Raw genomic sequence first — 27,403 nt, 5'->3', positions numbered from 1 at the left:
GCCGAATGACCTCTTTCCACACTATAGGGATTCTGTGAATCCTTACCGCAAGGCCTGGTTTATACAACATCACCAGCACACAATATAATCTGTTTATTGGCACTGCCTAAAGACTTGCTTTTAATATAATGAGGAAGCTCTCACTTGTTTTCAATGAAAGCTTCATCTAATCATTTTGTAAGATTGTAGTTGGAGCCTAATTTTGCATTCACACCACAGCCAGCTCTGTGCCACTCTGATGAGCAGAAAATGAATGTTCAAATGCCATCAAATACATAACTGGATGATAGCATCTAGTTACTGATGCAAATATAATTCTGATTTTGTACATACAACAAGCAGTTGTAGCCAGAGTCCCAACTCATACCAAATACATTCTAATTTATTTGGTGGGTCGATTATGTTGGGCCCTTCACTTCTGCATATTTATTTCAATTCTCCTTTGTAGTCAGTTAACAGGGCATGAGGGAAATGAGTATGATGTGCATTGTTGTGGACTTAAGTCTTCATTTATATGAGGAGCTGATGAGCCAGAAGTCATTTTTTTCTCAATCTTGGCTTATGCTCTTTGGAAATACTGGATGAGAATCCCTGTGGTTGTTTGTATATATCTCAATCATGAATGAACAATCAGGAGCCAACATAAAAGTTATAATTTAAATGCAGAGGAAATGTCTTTATTTTTGGTTTTCTCCTCAGGGGATTAATGTCAGAATTAAATTAAATGACCTGTGAGATAGATAAAACACATTTACCTGTCAAGCATGGGATTAATTCAAAATGCTAAGAAATGCAGTTAATATTTCGTAGCAATGTGGTGGTTGAATCTCACTTGGGCCGCTCAAGATCCCAAATAACAGAATGAAATATCTTGGAATAATATCCTTCAATAAAACAAAGATGATAACATATTGATTAAAATAGACTAAAAGTACATAAACTCTCATTTTGATTTGGAAATATATGGAATACTCATCAATAATCCTGACAAAATATTGGATGTAACATCAGAATAGTCAGATTCAAAATTCATTTACAAAGAAACCTTTAAACAATCCCTTTGGGGGGAATCATGTACCTTCATCTGATAGCTAAGGGACTAGCAGAAAACTCTCAGGATTACAATTCTCTTCCTTCAACCAGCAACCCCAATCCAATGGCTGTCAGTTTAGCAAGTAAATAGACTTCAATCGCAAGCGAGTTTCAGAAGGAACAGCAACAATTTGTTTTTATATTGTACCTTTAATGTAGTAAAATGCCTGAGGCACTTCACAGGCACATAATCTGTGGGATCTTTCTCAATATGAGCTATTCTTTTATCTTGCAGAGAAGGGCTTGACTTTCACCTTCTTTTCATTTTCAGCAATATAAGCTGTGCCTATAATACCTGAATGATCAGGTATCTGGTCTTTCTCTGCAGATTTCTAAGTTCCATCAAGTTGAAAATCTAGCTGATCGTTATGCATCACACAATTTATGTGGAATATTTTGCAGTATCCCCTTATTTTAAAAGTTTCCAGTATTTCTTATATCTTAGAATCATTGTATCATAAAATCATAGTATCCCTATAGTGCAGATAGAGGCCAATCAGCCCATCAAGTCTGCACTAACCCTCCGAACAGCATCACATCCAATCTCACTCCTCACCCTATTCTTGTAACCTATACCCCTGGACATTTGGATCAATTTAGCAACAGCCAATCCACTTAACCTCATTGTTTACCCTACCCTTTTCATAACATTCTCCATTGGGCTCTACATATCTGTTCGTCTTCCCCCGCTCCGCCAACTGTGCCCTTCTCTCTCCATGGTTTGACTTCAGCATAAATGCAACCTTTTCCTAGTTCCTAACAGTTCTGATGAAGATTGAAAAGATTCAAAACATTAACTCTGTTTTCTTCCTATAATTCTGCCAGCCCTACTGAGTTTCTCCAGCAATTTCTGTTTTCATTGCAAAGCAGTGGGCATGTTGCTGTATTGCAATGAGCTTCATCAATATCACAACTGCAGCACGTGCCAACAGCTTAAGTGTCAAACACACAGAATATGCTTCAACCAAATGACCATCCAAGTCTAAGAGGAATAGTCCTCAGTCAAGACAAGGGGGACTATGATTAGTCTGGGAGCTCCACCACCATCACTGAAGAGCATCATCTGATCTTGAACCAGGGATTTGGACGTGGACTCTGTGGGCTGGTCAGGGTCAGGTGTTCCATATCATTATTATCCAGAGAGTGGACTACTGTCGGTCCTACAGGTCCAGTACAACTAGCCCAGGGATTCACAGTAAGTTAGTCTACAAACTGTCTGGATGTCAGTCAGGGACCCATTCACTCATTAGTTGGGGTTGTCATTCCAAGTCAGTCCGGGGTTTGGCTACAGTCAGTCCTGAGGTTCTGTCCACTTAAGTCAATGTGAGTTATCTAGAGTCACTGATGTGGTGGATAAGTTGAGGGAGTCAGTTGGAGGCATGCTGGGTTGGAGACGGAACAATAATTATGATGGGAAATGGGGGTGGCAACATAACATATAACATATTGTGCATTGTGCAATTATTTACATATATTAATGATTTGGATGAGGAAAGTGGCCAAGTTTTCAGACAATCCAAAAATAGTTGGGAAGACAAATGGTGAAGATGACTAAAAGGGTCTGCAGAGAGATATAGACAGGTTAAGCAAATAGGCAAAATCTTGACAGATGGACTCTGATGTGAGAAAATGTGAGGTTATGCACTTTGGCAGGATGAGTAGAGAGGCTGAATATTATTTAAATGGAGAAAGACTGCAGAAAGCTACAGCACAGAAAATTTTTAAAAATTGTTTGTGAGATGTGGGAATTACTGGCTGGGTCAGAATTTATTATCCATCCCTAGATGTCCAATGCTTTCTTGAACCATTGCAGTCGATGTGCTGCAGGTAGAATCACAATGCTACTGAGGAGCAAGTTCCAGGGTTTTAACCAAATGACACTGAAGGAATGGCAACATATTTCCAAGTCTGAGTGGTGAATGACTTGGAGGGGAACTTGCAGGTAGTAGTGTTGCCATGGGACCTGCATGCACAAATCACAAAAAACTAACATGCAAGATCAGCAGGGATAGGAAAGGCAAAGAAATGTTGGCCTTTATTTCAAAGGAAATGGAGTATCAAAATAGGAAGCCTTACTAAAACTATACAGACCGCAACTGGGATATCGTTTTAAGCACCATATCAAAGGAAAAATATATTGACATTGGAGACAGTCGAAAGAAGGTTCACCATGTTGATTCTAGGAATGGAAGGATTTACTTTTAAGGAATGATTGAGTATTTAGACCAGTACTCATTGGAACTTCATGAGAGATTACCTTAATGGGCAGGTCTAGCACCACAGGATATGAATTCAGAATAAGCAGTTCGTGAGGATGATCACTGGAATGGCGGGATTGTCTTATGAGCAGAGCTTAAACAAGTTGGGACTCTATTCTTTGGAGTTTAAAAGAATGAGGGGTGACCTCATTGAAACATACAGGATTCTTAAGAGGCTTGACAGGATAAATGCTGAGAGGATGTTTCCCCTTATGGGAGAGTCGAGGACCAGAGGGCACAGTCTCAGAATAAAGGGGTGTCGATTTAAGACTGAGATGAGGAGGAAACTCTTCTCTCAGAGAGTTCAGAAACTTTGAAACTCCTTGTCACAGAGAGCTGTGGGGCACAGTCCTTATGTATACTTAAGGTTGAGATAGAATCTTGATCATTTGTCGAATTAATGGTTATGGGGAAAGAGCAAGGAAAGTGAACATAAGGAATGTCAAATCTGTGACGATACTATTGAATAGTAGAGCAGGCTCAAGAAGCCAAACAGCCTATTCCTATTTCTTATGATCTTATGAAATACAAGTCCTAGCCACAAGCCATCTTGACCATGTCATTATTCACTTCAAATTGATCATAGTCCTCCCTGTGAAGCAGAAATAATCGCTAATAAGCTTACTTGTGAGCCATATTCACAGAACCAATTCAAGGTTACATCGACTGCATGAAGGCATAGAGCTGATTTCCTCGATGGATTGGAAATATTTAACAATATTATCTTAGACAGAATGATGTCCTTCCTGGGTGATTTGGTGAGTGGGTTTGTATAGTCACATTTGCATAGTCCTCATGTATTTGTACAACACACCTTGGGCTGGACAGACTAGAATAAGGTTCATCGTGCCAAAAGTCCATGCAGAGGTATTCAATAATCCTCCATATCCAATTGTATCAAGGACTAGGCTAAAGTACCATATGTGAATGCTGACTACTCACATTATGAAGGACCTGTTATGTTTCTGATATTTTCTATAGGGATTCATTGGAACCAGTACCAAGGATGCAGCTACAGCAGGGTTATTATCACTGAAAGCACAGAGACACTAAGGAGGAACAGATAGGCCAGTAATCCCAGGACAGCAGCAAGCCTCATTGCCTGCTGAACAGCTTCCACATGAAGAACATGCAGTTCAAAATCCCGTCAGGATGTAGAGTGGATACAGGAGACCCAGGATTTATTGTCATTGATGACCAAAGTGCAGTGATGTTGCAGGCTGAGGATGTCCTAGACACTATTGCATCCTTTAAGGTCTGTGGCAATTAACCTGGAAGATAACATTCAGAACTAATTATTAACTTCAGGAAGAAAGGAGGAGGATGCGCCCCATCTACATCAATGGAACGGGCATTGAGAGGATTGAAAGTGTCAAGTTCCTCGGAGTGGCAATAACTGCCAACCTGTGCTGGACTTCCCATGTAGATGCAACAGTCAAGAAGGCCCAATGCCTCCTCTTCCTCATCAACCTTCACAGATGGACCATAGAAAGTATACTGTCTGGATGCATAAAGGCTTGGTATGGCAACTGCTATGCCCAGGACCGTAAGAAACTACAGAAGGTTGTGATCACAACCTAGACCATCACGGAAGCCAAACTCACATCCTTCAACTCTATTTACACTTCGCGTTGCCAACATCATCAAAGACCCTCCCACCCCAAAAATGGTCTCCTACAGCCTCTTCTGTTAGGCAGAAGATACAGAAGCTTGAACATGTGCACTAATAGGTTCAAGAACAGCTTCTTCCCTGCTATTATTCGACTAATGAATGGACTCTCTAACTTCAAATAATGTTGATCTTGATTTGCGCATCTCCTGTGCAGTATAACCTGTTTGCTTTGCTCTGTCTAAGCATCCTATGATCTTCAAAGTTTGGGAGAAGATTTGTAGCTCGGGTGCTCGTTGTTGTGGTTATGTTCGCCGAGCTGAGAATTTGTGTTGCAAACGTTTCGGCCCCTGTCTAGGTGACATCCTCAGTGCTTGGGAGCCTCCTGTGAAATGCTTCTGTGATGTTTCCTCCGGGATTTATAGTGGTTTGTCTCTGTCGCTTCCGGTTGTCAGTTCCAGCTGAAACATCACAGAAGCGCTTCACAGGAGGTTCCCAAGCACTGAGGATGTCACCTAGACAGGGGATGAAACGTTTGCAACACCAATTCCCAGCTCGGCGAACAGAACCACAACATCCTATGATCTGTATGTCCTTGTTTGCTATGATCTGCCTGTACTGCTCACAAGACAAAGGTTTTCACTGTACTTTGGTACATGTGACTACAATAAATCAAATCAAATCAAATCCTTTTCCATTTCGATATGGTCTGTTTCAGTATCTGAGAGCTGCTATTAATGCTAAACATTGTCCAATCATCAGTGAAGATCCACACTGTGCTGGTGTTAACTTTATCATGGAGAACAGATCATCGATGAAACTGCTGAAAGTTATTGGGCCTGGGACACTGTTCTGAGGAACTCTTTTAGAGACATCCTTGATATGATTGATCTCAAAAACAGTCACAATTACTTTCCTTTGTGCCAGATATGACTCCAAAGAAGAGTTTTCCCCCGATTTCCACTGACAAACTTTGCTATCATTCCTTAAAGTCCACTTGGTCAGTATGACATTGAGGTCAAGTAGTCACTGTCACCTATCATTTAGGATTTAGTTCTTTTGTCCATATTTAAACAAACAATGTCGTGAGGTCAGGAACTGAATGGTCCTGGTGGTGAGTGAGTGTCAGTGAGCAGGTGCTGCTTGATATCACCCGTTGATGACCCCCACCATCACTTTTCTGATGGTCAAGGCCAGTCTGAGATAATGGCAATGGGATTAATAGGTAATTGGATTTGTGCTTCTTTTTGTATACAGATCACTCCTGAGTAATTTTAATGGTTAAATGCTGTTGATGTAATGATACTGGTACAGTTTGGTTAGGAATGTAGCAAGTTCTGGAGTATAAATCTTCAGCAATAATACTAGAATGTTGTCTGGAGTAATTTCCTTTGGAATTTCCTTTGAAATTTCCAGTGCCTTCAGCTGTTTCAGGGGGTGAATCAAATTTTCTGAAGACTTGCCTCTGTAGTTCCAGGATATAATGTAAGTTAACATTTCAGGGCATGACTAAACACCTGTTGCACTGTTCAATGTCTTGCAGTTCATATTGTAAAATAGAATTGGTTTACATTGTGGTTATTTGGATGGATGTGAAAGATCATGCACTTGGAAGTTCTTCACGTTGCCTGACCAACCATTATTTCTTAATTAATACTAAAATTGATGTGCTAATTATCTCATTGTGTTCAAGATCTTCTGTGTTGATTATCCCTACATGTTAAAATTAATTAGTTTGCTGCTAAGTATTTTGGGACCTCCTGGATATATGAATTACAATTTTTTTTCTACATTCAACTTTGACTTTGAAGCATAAACAATTGTGTCACCTTTAATCGATTGACCTCATTAAATTGAGTTATTCATAAGATTAATCTTGGTTTGCGCTGTGTAACTGATGATGAAAGAGTTAACGAAAGAAGGCGGTAGATACAAAATTTTGATGCTATTTGCATATTGATCGAAAATGTACTGAAGGAAGCAGAAAGTAGTAGAGGTAAGAATAGAGCCAAAGATTGCCAGTTAGCTTACTCTCTACAGCTAATGTTTAATGATATAACCTGATTATTTGCATCTTTTTCATTTGTAAATCGAAATTCTTTCCTTGGTTGAGTCAAAAATGTTTCCATGACCTTTTGCATCTTTGAATTAAGTCACTACTTACATTATAAATTGACAGTAAATTCCTTATGTGGATGGTTTTAAGATTGAAACAAAGATTCTTGAAACAAATTTGTCTTATAACTGTATTCTTTGATTCTGCTGTTCTGCTGTTCTGTTTTGACATAGTCTACTTATCTTGATGTGCATCATAGAAACACATTAGTCTTTGAGAAACAAGGTTCAAATACTCCATCTCTTTTCAAAATAAATGCTGTTTTCTAGGCTTCTCTTCATGACCTACTAATCTAAAATCTAGAATTATTTTTATTACTCCTTCCAGAAGCATTTCACTTCAGGAGATAACAACAAGACTGAGCAGTGCCCTAATCTATTTATGGAAGGACTTGAGACAAATCTATGAATAATGAAATGAGAACGCAGAGCATAGCTGTAACATCCTGTGTCAAAATACTCCAGAAGTCAAAAGTGCAGAACATAGAGTTATGATGGAGAAATGACTTATAATCATCTTCATATGAATCATTTAGAGTCCTTAATAACTATCAATTAATGAAAAGTCCAAAGATGTGCGGGTCAGGTGAATTGGCCATGCTAAATTGCCCGTAGTGTTAGGTAAGGGGTATATGTAGGGGTATGGGTGGGTTGCGCTTCGGCGGGTCGGTGTGGACTTGTTGAGCTGAAGGGCCTGTTTCCACACTGTAAGTAATCTAAAAAAAATCTAAATGTGTCACAAAAGGATAATCTTGCAACTTGCCTAAATAGTTATGTGTATTAATTCATGATCTTAAACTACCAAGTGAAAACATACACGTAGACTAAAAGAACTAACAATTTGTGACAAAAATGATGGAGTTTATAACAATTATGACCATGATTAATTCAAATGAACTCTTAGCTAAGCATGGCTGTAACATCCTGTATCAAAATACTCCAGACGTCAAAAGTACAGGACATAGGGTTGTGATGGAGAAAGGACTAATAATTATCTTCATATCAATCATTTAAAGTTCTTAATAACTATTAATTAATGAAATGTACCACAAAAAGATATTCTTGCAGCTTTCTTAAATAGTTATGTCCATTAATTCATTAACTTAAACTACCAAGTGAAAACATACACGTAGACTAAAAGCACTAACAATTTGTGACAAAAATAATGGAGTTTATAACCATTATAACCATGATTAATTTAAATGAACTCTTAGCTAACTGGCTTCTCTGTTTTCATACACAAACTGGGAGAGAATTCATGGTTATGAATCATGGTGTACTATATGTCGTCTGGTTATTGATTGCAGAATTAATGGGTTTAGCCTATCAAAATCTTTAGTTGAAATTTGCTTCTGTCTCCAAAATGGAAGTGAACATTCATGAGGAATATGAAGAAAGACAAATAAATAGCTTTGAAGGTGAGTTTTGAGAAGATTTGTAGCTCAGATTGAGGTTTTAGATGTGGGTTTGCTCGCTGAGCTGAAAGGTTCATTTCCAGACATTTTGTTACCCTATTACGTAACATCTTCAGTGGACCTCATGCAAAGCAATGCTGAAAATTCCTGCTTTCTATTTACATGTTTGGGTTTCTTTGGGTTGGTGATGTCATTTCCTGTGGTGATGTTATTTCCACTGAAGATGTTACCTAGTAAGGTAACAAACTGTTTGGAAATGAACCTTTCAGCTCAGCGAGCAAACGTACATCCTAAAGCTTTGAAGATTTCTGAAGAAGTCACACCAGGTCTAAAACATCTCTCTACGAATGCTGCCAAACCTACTGAGTTTCTCCAGCATTCAGTATTTTGATATTAATGAAAGACAATCTTTTTCTGATTAGATTAGACTTACAGTGTGGAAACAGGCCCTTCGGCCCAACAAGTCCACACCGACCCGCCACCCACCCATACCCCCACATTTACCCCTTACCTAACACTACGGGCAATTTAGCTTGGCCAATTCACCTGACCCGCACATCTTTGTGACTGTGGGAGGAAACCAGAGCACCCGGAGGAAACCCACGCAGACACGGGGAGAACGTGCAAACTCCACACAGTCAGTCGCCTGAGTCGGGAATTGAACCCGGGTCTACAGGCGCTGTGAGGCAGCAGTGCTAACCACTGCGCCACCGTGCCGCCCACGGATAAAAGTTTATTAGATAAAGACAGGTATTTGATCTGATATTTATGACAGAAGAAAAATGTGATTTGAGGGGAAAAAGGGTTATTATTCATTGAATCTTTTTTCAAGCAGCTCCTTTCCAGCAAATGGTATCTTCCTCTCTTAGGACAAGCAAATTGTCTGAGCCATCTAAGAAATAAGCAAGCGATACCACTGCACAAGGCAAGTGTGTGGGAATGATTATGTCCTGAATATTTGGACATTTGACCCATTTTCACGCTTTAATATTAGTGCTTATATTCATATCATTGTACTGAAATTGAAAAAATACAATGCCAAGTAAACTAGGTTATTGCCAATTCTCAAAAGCAGTTGGCAGTCTAAGTGGTAATGTTTCTCCACTCTACCACAGCTCCTCGTATTGCTTGTATTACCTGCCATAGGCTGATCTGTAGGATTGGGTCAACCAAAACCTAAAAATAAAATTTTCATACTAGGCAGATAAATTGAATAGATAGAGTAGTTATGAATACCACTACCATGTATCCATTGCTGAAGCTATCAGGTCACCTTCAGCTCACCCTTCTAGCGTTGATATAATAATATTGTCAGTATTGGAAGATATTTGAGTAACCAAAAGATCTTTGCACATTTGATTTATTTTGTGTAACCAAAGATTTTCTTTCTTGATCTGAAGGCCCTATAGTGGGACCTGACGAACTGTAGTGAGGTGAGCTCTTCCAAGACTGTGAGGAAGAGGCCAGTGTCTTCATTCAAGCAGCAAGTTTAGAATGAATGAGCAAGCTGGTTTCAGATTGTTGATAATATACCAAAGATCCAGCACTTCAAAATGAGGGTAAGATATTTGAGTAACCAAAGAGCTTTGTATATTTGATTTATTTTGTGTTCCTGGAAGGATATTCCTGAGGGAATGGTTATTTCATATTTTATCCCAGTTACGTTAATTAGATCTTTAACTTATCGCTGGGGGAATAGATAAAATCAGGTTGTCAGTTTGCTTGCTGAGTTGGTAGGTTTGTTCTCAGACGTTTCGTCACCATGCTAAGTAATATCATCAGTGAGCCTCCACTGAAGCTTCGATGCTGACAAAATATTTGAGAATAAACCTACCAGCTCAGTAAGCAAACTTACAAGCTGAACCTCAATCTGAGCTTCAAGTCTTCTCAAAAATGCAAACAGATGAAATCATAAAACCATGCAAGTTTTATTCAGGTGACTTCAACTGACAACTTTCTACCCCTAAGGAGAAACTACAGTACTACTTGTTTGAATGATTATTGTCTTTGAAACATCTTATCTGGAGCTATACTTGAATCTGAAGACTAATTGAAATGAATTATTATGAGAATGCACAAAATTCCAGTACTTAGAAAAAAAGACCATCAAACTTATCAAGCTTATTATTTCTATAGATGATATAATAATTATAGACTATTTCCTGCCTATTTAGTTTTATGAGAGGCAACTAAACATAAGAAACCTTGAGATTTTGGTCTAAAATTATAGAGTATTTGCAGTGTTCAATTATATTTCATTGCATTTCCACAAAAGCATTTCTGTGCTGTGAGCAGTGTTAGAAATGTCAAGTTCAAGTACATTTGAACATCTGGACATGTTTTTATGAGGCCAGTTCCACATTTTTCTTTGTTTATGATCTCATTGGGAACACTTTAGGGTGGCATGGTAGAAAGCCATAATTTTCCAAACAGTAAAGTTCTGAAATCTGAATAGAGTTTTCCCAACTTACTCCCTGGCCAAATGGCTGGAGCATTTACAAATTAGGAAACCAAAGGGTGACTATCCTGACTTTGCAAAGTTTCTTTAATTGAACCGTAATAGAGACATCCCATCTCCAGGTTCCCAGCCAATCAAGAAAGATGAACAGGACGATACACTGAACTTGTCAAAGGAAGAATTCTTACTTGAACAACGTCCCATCTGCGTTTGCATTTTTGAGGCTACAGCAACCATAGGAATGGGTTGGATACTATGGGAAGGCTATTCCCTGGGCCTTTCTTTATGTGGAGGACCTATAGTGGGGTCTGAGGAATTGTAGCGAGGTGAGCTCTTCCAAGAATGGAAGGAAGAGGCCAGCTTCTCCATTTGAGCAGCAAGTTTGGAATGAATGAGCAAGCTGGTTGCAGAATTATATGCCCTCCAGATTGTCGATAATGAACCAATGATCTAGCACTTCAGGATGAGGGGAAGGTGGGTGGTATGAGACTTTTGATTGCCAAGCCTCATATGGTAACTTTCTCAGCATTCTCCTGCAATTTGCAGAAATCTGGTTTGGGCTGAGTGGTATAGGCTGTTACTTTTATCTGCACTAATTGCACCATTGTGACTGAGGTCTTAATCCAGGAATTTCAGATGCTAGCAGTTATCCATCTGGAAAAGGCTTAATCACCAGGAGAACTGGTCCTCAGATGTGCCGACTCTACGTGAGGTTCTCAACTCCTTTGAGATGGATTTCAGTGTTCTTCATCTCTGTGCAATGGAGGGGCTGATGGCTATGAAAAGGGCAGTTGGCACTGCTGCTGTTATTGTTGCTGTTGTTGGTGGAATTGATAATGTGGCATCTGTTCTTGTCCATTACCTGAGGTAGAAGGTGGAGCTGCATAGGCTGTATGGTAAAGGCTGACAGCAGGGTGATACAGCTGATGGTGAGTGACATGTTAGGCAAATGGATGGCATGGTTCATCTGCAACTTGCCAGGGTCCTGGAGATAAGTGCATAGCGAGACAAGCTTCTTTAATTGGGGAAATTGGATAGCTCCACCAGGGTCAGCGATAGACTGCTGCTCACAACCACTCGTTCATGAAAAAAACTGTCCTGTCACTGTATGGTGGGTGATTGCCAATTTGTTAGGGTGGCATGGTAGAAAGCCATAATTTTCTGCTGAGAAGAATGCTCCAGCCATTTGGCCAGGGAGTAAGTTGGGAAAACTCTATTCAGATTTCACAATTTTACTGTTTGGAAAATTATGGCTTTCTACCATGCCACCTTAACAAATCGGCAATCACCCACCATACAGTGACAGGACAGTTTTCATGAACGAGTTGTGAGCAGCAGTCTATCGGTGACCCTGGTGGAGCTATCCAATTTCCCCAATTAAAGAAGCTCGTCTCACTATGCACTTAACTCCAGGACCCTGGCAAGTTGCAGATGGACCAAGAAACTGATGTACCAGCTGCTAGATCCAGATATCTGATACAAAACAACCTTCCTGTGAATAGGCAGAAGGCTGCAAGAATACACAAGCCAGGCAGCATCAGGAGGTGGAGAAGTCGATATTTTGGGTATAACCCTTCTTCAGGGATCATGTGTTGGTGGCTAAATTCAGAACTGAGGGTTAAGGATTGCAATGATTCAAGCAAGCAGCACAATGCCACTTTCTCCAGGGCAATAAACCCTGGCTTGGCCAGAGATACCCACATCCCATAAATATTTAAAAAGAATTGTGCTCAGTGAGCTCTGTGATTATTTTAATGACTTCTCTGACAGCTACACAAGGATTTTAACTCCTCATGCACATCTCAACATGCCTTCATTTTGCCATCAGGAAAATTCCACCCTGTAAGTCTTCAGTTCTCTATTTGCAGGAAGTTTTGTCTGGGAGCAGGGAGTTAATGGTAGTCATTATAATCTTCAATCCCATTGTACTCATGTCCAAATCCAGCATGTTTAAAGTAATGAATTTCATAGATCTGAGATAATTAATTTGACATTTTGTTAATCTCCACATGACTCATATGCTTTACTCACAAACAGAGGTTAGGTTAAATGCCTGCAAACCTTTAAATCAGACAAGCATTTCAACATCTTTCCTTGGATCATGTCTCCCACCATCACTGTCACTCAGTTTTCTTTGTGCAGTGGAAATAATTCCAGGTTTTATCTTTTTTGCCTAATATCCTCGAGCTGCCATCCATGGACTCATCCTAATTCTTTCTCCTGTGAATTTTTCCAGTGTATCATGATGCTCTTTAAAAGTAGACTTCTCAAAATTGCAAACAATTAAGTGGAGTTGTTTTTGTGGACTATCTGCTTAAAACAGCCTACTTCAATTTTAAATCCCTTGCGTAGTACAGAGTATTTGACCCAGTTGAGTGCTCATCAATCCCTATTTTTCATTTTAATTCATTTCATTGAGTTGGGCAAATAAATTTCTGCTGAGAAGAATGTTTATTTTCCTTTAATAATTGTTTTCCATTGTGTATAAATCAGTCATCCATCAAATAGAGAATCCTTCTCTTTTCATTTTACTATGTCTTCACACGCATAAACAATGGCGCCACCAGTGCACTCAGCAGACCACTCAACTATAACTCATTCTAATAATTAGGTCAGTTGAATTGAACTTGAGATTTATAACTCCTAGACAGATGTAGGCCAGATCTGTACAATAGTGACATGGAAGGTTTAACAGCCATTCCCAAGTATAATGACAATTCATTCCCTGAAGATTATATAAAAAGAAGCTTCACTGTTCTGTAGTGAATACAAAAAGTTGTAGATTCTACTAAACATTGTCACATTTCTGACTGGGAGGAATAATTTCCCAAGAAATTTCTCTAAGCAGAATTACACAGAACATGAGAACTGAGACACTTCTTCACCTTGGTACTTTTTGCAGCTAGAATCACTGGCACTTACATGAGAAATGAAAATCCAAATTGGGCTGAATATGTGAATGGAAAGATCAACATAAATATGTTATTTTTCCAGAACACTTTAAAAGTCAAGGTTTTCGGCATTGATTATTGATAACATCAAATTGAGATTTTCTAAAATTGCTGTGCCTCTGCGGTGGAGGTAGTTAGGACAGTAGTAAAGAAGAGACTATTAACATGCACATTACATCATCTGATTGTTGTATCTGGGATCCTTCATTGATGAAAAGCCATTCTTACAAAGGATAAGTACAGACCTAAAAATATCTGGTATTATTACCTGACCAAAGTTCGAGGTAAGCCTAGGAAACCCAAAGGAATTAATGGAACTAGCTGCTTTGAAATTATTAAGTTATCGAAAGGCTGAAACAAGCCACCAGAGTCATCACCAAAAAATTTCAATTCTCACTTGCTTATAAATTAGCTGACATGTGGATGGTAAGTTACCTGCAGAGTATTTGACTTGGAAGGATGATGGAACAGATTCAAGGATAGATAAATGGATGTAAATCAACAGATGTTTTGATCAGTAAAGCAGAGTAAAAGAAATATGAATTGATCGTAACAAGGACACTGAATGGCAGTCCCTTCCTGTTTCTCTCAACTTCAAATTCAGTGACTGGTGAAAAAGCAATGTGGGACAGGATTCACAAGCTTCACCATTGTTGTAAAGTATGAGTCAAAAATTAAACAACTGGCCTTAGGTTTAAAATACAAAACTTCAAAGTCTAAGGACTTTTGGGGAAAAAAAAGTCTGGGTGGCCTATTCTTCTTCTGTGTACCAGATAGTTTTTACTTTTAAAACTTATCATTTGTGTTTGTGTATGTGTTTGATGTCATATTGCAATTATTTTAGTTGTAATAGGAAATGAAAATCCTCTTTTCCAGGCTCAAGAATAATCCTTAATTTTGATTTGATTTGACATTTTAATTGAGACATGATACTTGTGTGCTGGCAAGGAACTAAAAGTCTCTATTACAATCAACTGTAAAGTGAGTTAAAAGAAGAGACTGGTTACTCCTATCCAGCTGGTTGTCACAAGATGACTATCACAAAGTTGGCATTTTTGAAGTTAATTTACCCTATTTTCAGTGGCTCACTAATATCACGTATACAGTATAGCTGCAAGAGTACTGGCCTAATATGAACTGTGTCATAAAGTAAGATGGTGGCAGTTGAAAAGAGTGATTGGTATTTTAACTCACCCATTTTGGCTTGTTCACTTATCTACATGTTCATTGAATGTTTTACATTTGTTTCCTTTGCAGTGTTGAATTTTTTGCAAGCTTCCATTTGATGAAGATATAATTGTACAATGTCTTAATAATTCCTGCTCCAGGACAATTTGTTCCTATTTTACTGCATGTGAAGGGCCTAGTTACAAGGGTGCAACACTTTTAGGTCCAATGGCACCTCAAGTAATGTTTGTACTTTCAATTTTCAAACATCTGTGGTTGCACTCCATTTTGTCCACTAAAAGCAGGAATGCCAACCTGGTTAATTACCCTCAATAAAGTAATGGAAAGGTGTACTGCTATCAATCAGCACTTTCTTAGCTATAACTTGCTTTCTGTTGCTTAGTTTGAGTTCTGCACTGTCACTCAGCTTTCGATCTCAATACAATCTTAGTACAAACATGGACTAAAGAGCTGTGCTCCAGAGAGAGTGTTTGCACTTCACATCAAGGCAGCAGTTGACCAAGTAGGGCAGCAATGAGCTCTACTATCATTGGAGTTAATGGAAATCAGGTGAAAACCCATCTGCTGATTAGATCCATAACTCATACAATGGAAGATGACTGTGGCTGGTAATGATCAATCATTTCATTCCCAGGACATCTCTGCAGGACTTCCTCGTGCTAGTATCCTGGGCCCAATCATCTTCAGCTTTGACCTTCCATCCATTGTAAGATCAGAAGTGGAGATATTCACTGATGAATACACAATATTCAGCCATTCATGATTCTTCAGATACTGAAGCAGTTCATGTCCATCTGCTGCTAGAATTAAACCACATTCGGGCCTTGCCTCACAACTTGAAAGTAACACTTCCACCATGTATAACTGTCAGGCAATGACCATCTCCAACAAGGAGAATATAACCAACTTCCTTCAATTTCTCTGATGTTGGAGGTTAAAAGTTACCAGAAATTGAGGTACATCGGCCATTATAATTCTATGGGTACAACATCAGGCTAGAGGCAACATTTAGCTCACCTACTGTCTCCCCAGTACCTGTCCACCATATTTAAGGCATAAGCCAGGCGTATAATGGAATATTTTTCATTTGGAAGATAAATGCAGCTCCAAAAATCCTAAAGAAGCTGAACACTATCCACAGGGAGAAAGTAAGGACAGCAAATGCTGGAGATCAGAGTTGAAAGTGTGGTGCTGGAAAAGCACAGCAGGTCAGTCAGCATTCGAGCAGCAGGAGAATCGACATTTTGGGCATCAGCCTCATTCCTGTTGAAGGGCTTATGTGCAAAACATTGATTCTCCTTCTCCTGAGATGCTGCCTGACCTGCTGTGCTTTTCCAGCTCCACACTATCCACAGGGATCAGTTTTGGGTCCTCTTTTGCTTGTCATTTATGTAAATGATTTGGGTGAGAATATAGAAGGCATGGTTAGTATGTTTGTGAACACCAAGGCATAGTAGATAATGAAGGAGGTTTTCTAAGATTACAGAGAAATTTTGATTAAATGGGTCAAAGGGCTGAAAAATGGCATATGGAATTCAATCTGGAAAAATGTGAGAATTTACATGTTGGTGCAATAAACAAGGGTAGGGCTTATACAGTTAATGGTAGGGACCTGTGTAGTGTTGTAGAACAGAGGGACCTAAGCATGCAGGTACGTCATTCTTTGAAGTTTGTGTCACAAATAGAGAGGATAGTTAAAAAGGCATTTGGCCTGTTTGCTTTCATTGCTCAGCCTTCGGATATAAGAGTTGGGAAGTCATGTTGAAGATGTACAGGACATTGGCGAGGCCTCTTTTGGAGTAGTCTGTGCAGTTCTGGTTGCCAACTTATAGGAAGGATGTTATTAAGCTGCAGAGGATTCAGAAGAGATTTACTAGGATATTGCCAGGTATGGAAGGTTTGAGTTAGAGAGAAAGGCTGGATAGACTGGGACTTTTCTCACTCAGGTGTAGGAGGTTATGAGGTGACTTATAGAAGTTTATAAAATCTTGAGAGATATAGATAGAGTTAATGGTAGTTGTCATTTCCCTAGAAGGGGGGATTTCAAGACTGGGGGCATATTTTTAAGGTGAGTGGAGAGAGATTTTAAAAAAGCATGAGTGGCGAAATGTTTACACAGAGGATGGTTCTAGTATGAACTTCCTGGGGAAGTGATGGATGTGGGCACAATTGTAACATTTAAGAGACATTTGATTCATGAATAGGAAAGGTTTGGAGGGAAATACACCAGGAGCAAGTGGTAGGACTAGTTTGGGTTAGGATAATGTTTGGCATGGACCAGTTGAACTGAATGACTCTGTGACTCTATGATTATCAAGAACAACACTCTACCTAATTGATGCCTTATCCACCACCTTCGACATTTACTCCCTTACCCTATAAAGCATAATGTCAACAGTGTGTACTGCCTTCAAGGTGCACTACAGTAATTTACCAAGGCTCTAAGCTTGTTTTAATCAGAGTGACATTTGACATCGACACCTGCAAGTTGGTATAACTACATCCCAAAGAAACAGAATTCAAGAAACTGCTGCTGTCTCAAGTGGCATTAGGTGATAAAAGATGACCTAACCAGCTGCACCTACATGCAATTAAAGATATGGTTTCATAATTGTGCTGCTATCTTTGGTTATCTTCCATGGTAATGACCAAGTTGTGACACCTGTATTAGATTTGTAGGCAACATGAAGGGCTAAAGATCTTCCTTAGCTGTGAAGCTCATATAACTTAAGCTTCTGTGTAATATGAATTTTCCAGGCCAACGCAAAGGCCATGATCTAGATAAGCCAGCAGGCAGCTCAGTTCTGCATACAGCAAGTGACAGATAAAATGTCTGCTGAGAAAACATCTTTGTCACTTTCCCAGTGGACATGATATTTTGATCATGTGTCCTCTATTCCATCAATTTCACTTGCTTCTCATCCAAACATCGCAAATATGAGCCAATATTCAGCTAAGTAACATTCATACAGCTCATTGTGTAATGTGAAATTCTCTGCTTCTTGAAACATTGTCCTAGATTTGTCATAAAGAGAATTAAACAGCTTTCTGAAGAAGAATATTATTGAAAGGCATTCAGATCCAATTAGAGGGCTTCTGTGGAGAATGCATAAGTACGGATTTGATGTTGCTGTGTTAAACATTGCATGATTCTATAATATGTAATGGTTGCCTTTGAGAGTAGTGGATATTATGGATTTGGATAAATTGAGCTAACGTCTGATTGTGTGACAGTTTACCACTGGCACTAAATTAAAATGCTGTTTGTTAGTGAGAGCATTTATCGCCTCATGGCAATATGGAATGCTATAATGTCCAGGCTTGTTATTAGGAGACAGAAGATAAAATGTCTCTGTTAAATTTTCAATAAGTGTATAGACTTGTTTTAAGCAGTTTGCGATTCAAAATATTTATCATTTTGACACATATTTTTCTTCTCTGAGGTTTGAAAGGATTAACTCAAATGTGTTCCATATACCCACAGACATTTGTAAACTTTAGATCTGTCTATTCATGACAACTTCTAGCTTTTCAAACATGACAAATTCAGGGATTGGGAAACAGGTTAAAATTAATAGCTACGTCCACTCCTGTCTAATTGTGTTAAGTTTGCAAATCAGAGCTATCATGAGCATGTCAGAAACCTGTGGCTTCATTTGGATCATTAGTGTTCCCTTCTGGAGAGTTAAGGTATCCTTTTGGTTATTGTTTTGGACATTCCGGAGGTCAGGTGCCGTTTAGGTAAAGTATAGTAATCGTTTGTCAAATCAACTGTCAAAAGTGCCAAGATGAATTGCCCAGAAAAAGGATCGAAGGTGCTGGGATAACTCTTAAGCTAAGCATTTAAACTACTGCCAATTTAAACTTCTTTTAAAAATGACTTGCGTGTTAAAATAAAAGAATTGGTCACTATCTCAGTCTGTCACTTCAAATAAGCCTCAGGGATTCCCTTACTGGATTGGTGCTTTGTAACTGGTTTCATAAACATCCATTATCACAGTAGGATTCCTGCCATTTCATAGTTTGACTGATAGGAACAAGTGGCGAAACATTTTTGGAAATGAAATTATGAACTCCAAAAATTTTGCACTTGAAAAGGAAGTTCATCAGTATAAAGCATTATGTAGTTGAAGGAAAATAAATGCAATTTTATGAATGAGAATATAATTTTCAATATAATGAAATCTGAAATTGACAGTTAAGTGAACTTTATTTTGTCTCATCTCTGCATAGATTCTGAGTGCTGCCCAAGTGCACATTAGATGAGTTAGCATTCTAGTGTAAGTGCAAGGAGTGGTGGGTTAGAGGAACATCATGGTACTAAATTGGCATCATGGTTATAAGGTACATTGAGGCTGGGCAGAGAGTATAGGGGCAATAAAGGTCCACTGGAGTTGAGGAAGAGGTAGAGATTAGCATGGAGAGTACAAGGCCAGAAGTGTATTGGTTGACATAATGGATTTGAGGCACAATAGGCATTGGTTGGCATGGATAGGGCATGGGGAGTGTGTGAGAAGACATTTTATATTTCAGTCTTTTCTTTTGAGCCGATAGTATCATCCTGGTACATGGAATAAGGCCTTCAGACCACACAGCGCCGCAACTAGCTTTCTCTGCTCTTATTCCTGGGGTCACTCAGCCAAAGTTCTTGGGAACCCTGGCAACCTAGAACAAAAATTACAACTGTTGGGCTACTTTCACCTCCAGGCAATGTTTACAGAGATGGGAAATGTTCCAGCTCTGTTCTCCCAACCTGGGTGTGAAAATCCTAGCCTTAGTCTGCTTGGGAGTTGTAGTATAGCATTCCAATTTCTCCACTCTATTGGCACTGTCAATGATATGTGTAATTTTGTGTGTGACAATGTAGATATATTAATTCAATTAAATGATCCCCAAACTCCTTTCTTTTCTTTCACATGGCTAATGTTAATTAACTGTTTTAATATGTTTTTAATTACCACAGCATTAACATATCAGAACTACACCTGAGCACAGGGGTGAAAATAACTTGATGCTGAACAATTCGAAGGGCTCTATCTGACATACTTGACAGATTTCAGAATTATCTGCCCATTTTTCACATAAAGGTGAATGAGAATGGAGGAAATTATGTATTTTCAATGTTGTGTTTTAAAGTATAACACATAGATTTACTTTACAGATCTTGATGATAAGTTGTTAAAGATATAGCTCTGACTTTGATGTTCATGGACAATGGATAATGAGCAGTTTGTTACCTTCTCTTAGTAATTTGGTAATGCTTCATACAATGTACTGACGAATTATTTGTCTAATATGACAGAACTGGTCTCAAATATTCCTCTAGCTGCAAACAACACAGAAGGAAATGCGTGGTTTAGAATTTACTGTCGGCATTTGAAAAGTATTTAAGTGCTGATTAGAGAAATCCATTTTTTATTTTATTAAATTATAGGATGTGGGTTTTTTTTATTTATTTCCCATCCCTAATTATCTAGATGGCAATTAAGAGTTTACTTATGGGTCTGGAATCATATGGAGGCCAGACCAGGCAAGGATGGCAGATTTCCTTCTCTGAAGGCCATTAGTGAGCTAGGTGGGTTTTTAACAGCAATTGACATTGGTTACATGGTTGCTGTTATTCAATGCTTTATTTTATTGAATTGAAACTTCACCACCTGCCACAGTGGGATTCAAATCTGTGTTCCCACATTACCACTGCCTCCCCATCTTCCACGGGATACATGACATTCTCCCCTTGTATCATAGCAATGATCCCTTGATAAAATCTTTTAACACCTGGCTAAACTAGTGAACTACATGAACAAGTAATAAAACAAATCTGCAATATTACATTATATTCAGATTCTGTGACAACTAAAGACTTTCATTCTGCAATATGTTGATTCAGACAACAATTGATGGATTTTCACAACTGCATGCTGGTTAAAGTATTATTCAGAGAATCACTAGTTCCTTTAAAGTGAGTTAATTTGTGTGGTTGCTGTAATGTTAAATCAGAAGTCTCGTATTATTACTAGATTCATTCTTGTAACTCAGTTCCACATTTTAATATCTCAGTATTTATTAAAATAAATTACACTAAAAATAGATCTATGCCTTAAATAATGCAAATGTGTGATAATTGGTGACTATGATGATCTGTGGTGTTCAAGTCTGGTTGTTAATTGTTAGGTTGACCAAGCAGAATTGGTACAGACATGTGTTTCTAATATTTTCACAATTCAAATTTTGCTAAGAGAATGACTGTAGATGGAACTGCTGCAGCCAAAGTACACTGTAAAGATCTCCTTAATTGCTGTGAAATCCTTGTCAAAGAGTGGTGTTAAGTAGAAGCATTTTTTCCCGTAGAAAGTAGAGTGTTAATGATGAATGTGTTTTGGCTACTTGTCCTGAGTGTGGGGTTAGTGAAGGAAGGAACAGTAAATGTATATCTGTCATTAGCTCTCTGAACTGCCTGTATTTTCATTGAGTTATGTGGCACAACTTAGGCTTCAGGTTAAAATCAGTCTGGCATGACCGGCTGTTGCTTTGTGCTCCCTTAAGCTGAAGGAACACTGGAACTTTCAATCACATGGGTAGTCTGCTCAATTTAGGAATACGTGAAAGTAGCCTTTTCCTTTTTACAGGCATGCCAGTTCTTTTCAGGATGCAGGATTCTGGTAAATTTTAACCTGGGTCTCTGTTGGAACATTGCTGTGATACTTACATCAGTGAATTTGGTTAGGTAGCTGTTGAAAGAATGAAGGTGTCATTGGAAACCTTTCCTTTGAGAGTCCAGAAGGAGCAGGAGTGTTTTACTGCCTTTACAATATCCCAAACCTGTCCTGCCTTTCCCTCCCTCTGAGAAACTTCTCTCCATGGTGTAAGGTACTGGCTAGCCTTTCCTTGATTACTAATGTCTATCTGCCTGAACTTCTCTGGCCAGCGTTGCTGCCTGTCCATTTTCGTGGGTGTGGGAGGTAAGGGTGAGTGAGGAATGAAGGTTGTTGAGTAGTAACTGACTGGTCCAAGCAGATTATACCCTTGAGTTAAAATACCTTGGTTTTGAAGTTTAAGCCTGTGTGTCTGTTTTACAGTTGCTTATTTCCTCTACATGCATCAAAAGCTGATAGGGTCAGTGTTTACCCTAGAAAATGCCATACAATCTATATTGTTGTCAGAGAATCATCCAATTACAAATTGATGCCACACACAGATCTTGTGAAATTGATGGCTACTGGCTTATTTCTCACGATATCGTAGGGAAGAGAAATTGACAGGGTTGGTACAGAACGGACACTCTGCAGAGTTAAGACAAGGATTCTCTTCCCTGAGTTGCAGACACAGACAGGATTTATAGTGTTACAGTAATGTTACAGTCGTGTAGCGTTAATTACAAGACAATATGAATTAAATTACATTCAATGGAAAACAATCAGGTAATAGTTGTAACAGGAGGTCCTTGCCAGAGCAGGTGCAAAGGTCCAGTATCTGGTTTCAATGGGTCTGCAGGGTGGTGTGCATTCTTGTCAGGTATCTGGGTGCCACTCAGTCTTGGTAGGCTTTGTGGGGCTTCAGTACCTGAGGAGACTGGGGATGCCCTCGGGGCTGCAGGAGCGGTGATGCTATTATGAGATAGGAACGTGTTATCGGATCATCTAAGGAGTGTATTCCTTCAGTCTGGAAGCTGATTAGATAACGTCTTGTTTTACTGTTTAGTTTTTGGGCTGGTTGCGGTCAAGTTGAGGTTTATAGATATGCTCTGTGTAGCTCAGTACAGACATGGTTTCTATAAAGAAGTAGTGGGCAGGCAGAGTGGCTTATTTTTTTCTCCCACAATCGTAATTCACTGACCAGAGACAAAACCATTTTTTAAGAGGTGTCAGTTGGAAAAGAGACAGGGTTAATTCATGATTCCATAAGGAAGGAGGCAAGAGCTATTATATTATGACAAACTTAAAGATTCAAATTTAAGCTAAGAAATGTAGGTCCTCAGCGAGTGTCATAAACATAAATATAGCCATTTCCAAGAGTATGAAGACAGGTTTGGCTAAACTCGGATGGAAAATAGGTTAAAAGGTAAGCTGGAAGTGAAGCTGAGGCAAATATTTAAGGGGGATATTCATAACTCTCAACATATATATTCTATCAAGAAAGAAAGACTCTGTGAGAATAACAAACCATCCATGGTTAGGTATGCAAGTTAAAGATGGCATCAAACTGAGACAATGCTATACCAATTAGTGGTAGATCAGAAGATTGGGGAAATGTAAAAATCAGAAAAACATCAGCGAAACAATGGACAATGATGTTAAAATGTGAGGTTATGCACATAGGCAGGAAAAACAGAGGGGCTTAATATAATTTAAATACAGAAAGAAAGCTGCAGCCAGAGTGATTTAGGAATCCTTGTGCAGAAATAACAAAAACGCTAGCTGACAAGTCCAGCAAGTCATAGGAAAAATAAATAGAATGTTAGTCTTTATTTCAAAAGGAGTGCAGTTTAAAAATAGGGAGGTCTTGTTAAAACTTTACTATTATACTTAAAATATTGTGAACAATTTTGGTGGCTTTATCGAAGGAAAGACATGCCAGTTTTAGGGGTAGTCAGATGAAGGTTCACTAGATTAATCTTGTGTATGGAGTGATCGTCTTTTGAGGAAAGGTTGAATAGATTGGGTCTATACTCATTACAGTTTTGATGACTTATAGGCACCACACAAGATATTTGGAGGCTTGACAGGATAAATGCAGAGACATTGTTTTCCCCTGTGGAAGAGTTTAGGACCAGAGGGCGTAATGTCCATTTAAGACAGAGATGAAGAAGAATTTCTTCTTTCAGATGACAGTCAATCTGTGCAATTCATTATCATGGAAGGCTGTAGAGGTTGGGACCATTAGATGAGTTCAATGCTGAAAAAGCAGTAGGAAAACTGATGGTACCAAAGACTAAGAAGAACATTTAACCTAATGACCTGCATCTTAAGGTCTTAAAAAGATTGATTGGACAGTTAGTAGTTGCATTGGTTGGAAGTTCCAAAATTGTCCAGGTTCTTGAAAGTCCCACCAGATTGGTAAATATCAAATGTAGGGACATGGGAATGCCACAGCAGGAGTAGGCCATTCACTCCATTGAACCTGCTTAATATTCACTTAATCAGGGCTGATCACTTCTACAGCACTTTCTTACATTATCTCCACATCTCTTATGTCTTTAGTCTCCAAAACACAATTGATTTCTGTACTGAACCTGCTCAATGAGTGAGCTTCTGCAGCCCTCCGAGTAGAGTATTCCAAAGATTAACCACCCTCTGTGTGAAGTATTCCTCTTCATCTCAGTTTTAAACGGCCTGCTTCTTCTCCTGAGATTGTGCTCTCTGGTTCCAGACTCAGCAGCAAGGGGAAACATCCCATCTGCATTCAGCCTGTCATGCCCTGTAAGATTTGTGTAAGTTTCAATGAGGTTGGCCTTCTTTCATTGAAACTATAGAGAATGCAAGCTCAGTTTCCTCAATTTCTCCTCATAAGATAATGCTGTCAATTCAGCGATCAAACTGATGAAATTCCTTTGGATTATGGGGAGATGATGACCTAGCTGGACAGTTTATCCAGAGACCCAGATAATATCAGGGGATTCTAGTTCGAATGCTGCCATGGCAGATGGTGGAATTTGAATTCAATAAAAGAAATCTGGCATTAAGTGTCTAAAGATGACCATGAATTCATTGTCAATTGTAAGGAAAACCCCACCTGAATCACTAATGTCCTCTAGGGAAGGAAATATGCCATCATTACCTGGTCTGGCCTACATGTGACTTCAGACTGACAGCAATGTCCTCTGGGTGGAGTGGGGGGTGGGGGCGTTGGGTGGCAGAGAGGGCAATTAGGCCTGGCCAGCAATGTTAATGATTTTTTTTTAACAAAACTCTGTCCATGGCAATACATCCTTCCTCAGTTAAGGTGACTAAAACTGTACACACTACTTCATCATATCAAAGCTGTTTACAACTGCAGAAAAAAAAAATCATTACTCCTGCATACAAATCCCCTTGCAATGAAGAACAATCATTTTCCTTCACAGTTTCTTGCTGCACCTCCAGGCTAACTTTTACTGACTCATAAACAAAGGTTGCTTTATTCTTCCCAAATTCCCTACTTAAGAAATATTCTTCCTTTCTATCTTTTTCTACCACACTTATTCATGTTATATTCCACCTGCCATGTTCTATACCATTCACTTGGCCTATCCAAGTCACCTTGACACTTCCTTGCATTCTCCTCATAATCTGCAATCCCATGCATCTTGGTGTCATCAGCAAATTAGGAAATATTCTAAATGGTTCCACATTCAAATCACATATATAAATTGTGACCCAGCACTGATCCTTGTGGTACCTTATTGTCCACTGACAGGTCTGTAAATTCACCCTTCTCCTCTTTACTACCACCTTAGATTGTATGGTTACATTTGCTACTTTCCAGCATATAAGAACTTTTCCAGAACCTACAGAATTTTGACAGTTAATTAGCAACATACTCATTATCTCTATAGTCATCTCCTTAAACACTCTGGAATGAAGTTCATTTGAAACAGGGAATTTATCAACCTTAAACCAAGTTCACTTTTCAAGTACTACCTCTTTATTCATTCCAATTTCTGCCACTATCTCAGCTTAGAGGTCCTTTGGTCCCCAGTATCTTAAGGGGATTTTCTATTTTTTCATCCATAAAGAAAGACTAAAACTAACTGTTCAGTTCCCCTCCATTTCCCTGTTCTTCACTATCAATTAGCTTGTCCCCACCTGTAAAGGCCCCAGATTTGTCCTAGTTCATCTTTTTCTTCTCACATATCTGAAGAAGCTTTGATAGTCCACCTTTATGATCCTCCCTAGTTTGAATTCATGTTTGTGAAACCCTTTGTGATAAGTTTCTTGATTCTCCTTTGCTAATATTTAAATTTTCCACAATCCTCAAGTATACAAATTTTTCTGACATCATTATAAGCCACTTCCTTAATTAATCACAGATGATTTACTTTTCCCTTTGGGGGTTTGTGTCTTGGAGGAATATATACATTTGTAAACCATATAATGTTTCCTTCAATACAAGCTATTGCCTGTCAAACATCAAATATTTTATTTTGCCAACTTGCCCTACATGATTTACTTTCTTCAGATTTAAAATATGTTTTTCAGAATGAACAAATAGCACTCAAATTTTAATGTAAAATTCTAACTTACTGTAAAATTCTAACACATGATGGTCACTACTTCCTAAAGGGTCCTTTACAGTAAGGCTGTTCATTTGACCATTCTCATTGCACAATCCTAATCCGAAATGGCTGAATCCTCTTTGGCTCCTTGATGAACTGCTGAAAGAACCGAGCACATGCACACTCCAGGAATTCATCCTCTACAGCATTAGTGCTGTTTTGTTTAATCCAGAATATGTGTAAATTTAAGTGACTCAATATTGCTTGTTACTCATGCTACATGCACCTCTAATTTCCTGATGTATTTCATGCCTAAAGTAACCACTACGGTTGGCTGGCCTGAAAACAGCTCCGACCAATGTTTCCTAACCTTACTGTTTCTTAGTTCCACTGTAGCTGATTCTAAATCTTGGTCTTCCATTCTAAGGTTCTCTCTGACTAATGTATTGATTTGGTCCCTTATTAAGTGTGCTACCCTACCTCCTTTTCCTTTTTGTCTTTACTTCCTAAATGCCAAGTATCCTGAGAAATTTACATTCCAAACTTGGTAATCCAATAGCCATGTCTCCATTATGGCAATTAAATCATATCCATTCATCCCAATTTGTGTGTTCAAATAATCAATGGTTCGTGAATGCTACATGCATTTGGATACAATGTCATTATTTCCTATTTTGAGCCTATGTGATACTTGCCTATGCTTTGTCTACCATATTTTTTGCTTTCTGATTTTCTACTTCCTTTTACCAGTTCTGCTTTCCTTGAAACTGAATGCCCTCTCAGGTTCCCATCCCCAAAAACATGGATGAATCTCTGTGGGGGTGTTAATCTCAGTCCTGTTAAAATGTAATTTCTGATATGTTTTGCCGGGAGTGGAGGTTGGGTTGGTGGGGGGTGTTGACCTGACGAGGGAGTCACGAAGGGAGTGGTCTTTGCGGAACTTGCGCCCACACCTCCTCCCTCACTTCCCTCCAAGGCCCCAAGGGATCCTTCCATATCCGCCACAAGTTCACCTGCACCTCCACACACATCATCTATTGCATCCGCTGCACTCGATGTGGCCTCGTCTATATTGGGGAGACGGGCCGCCTACTTGCGGAACGCTTCAGAGAACACCTCTGGG

The sequence above is a fragment of the Hemiscyllium ocellatum genome, chromosome 23, assembly GCF_020745735.1.
Source record: "Hemiscyllium ocellatum isolate sHemOce1 chromosome 23, sHemOce1.pat.X.cur, whole genome shotgun sequence".
NCBI lineage: Eukaryota > Metazoa > Chordata > Chondrichthyes > Orectolobiformes > Hemiscylliidae > Hemiscyllium > Hemiscyllium ocellatum.
Note: the sequence above shows the minus strand (reverse complement) of the source record.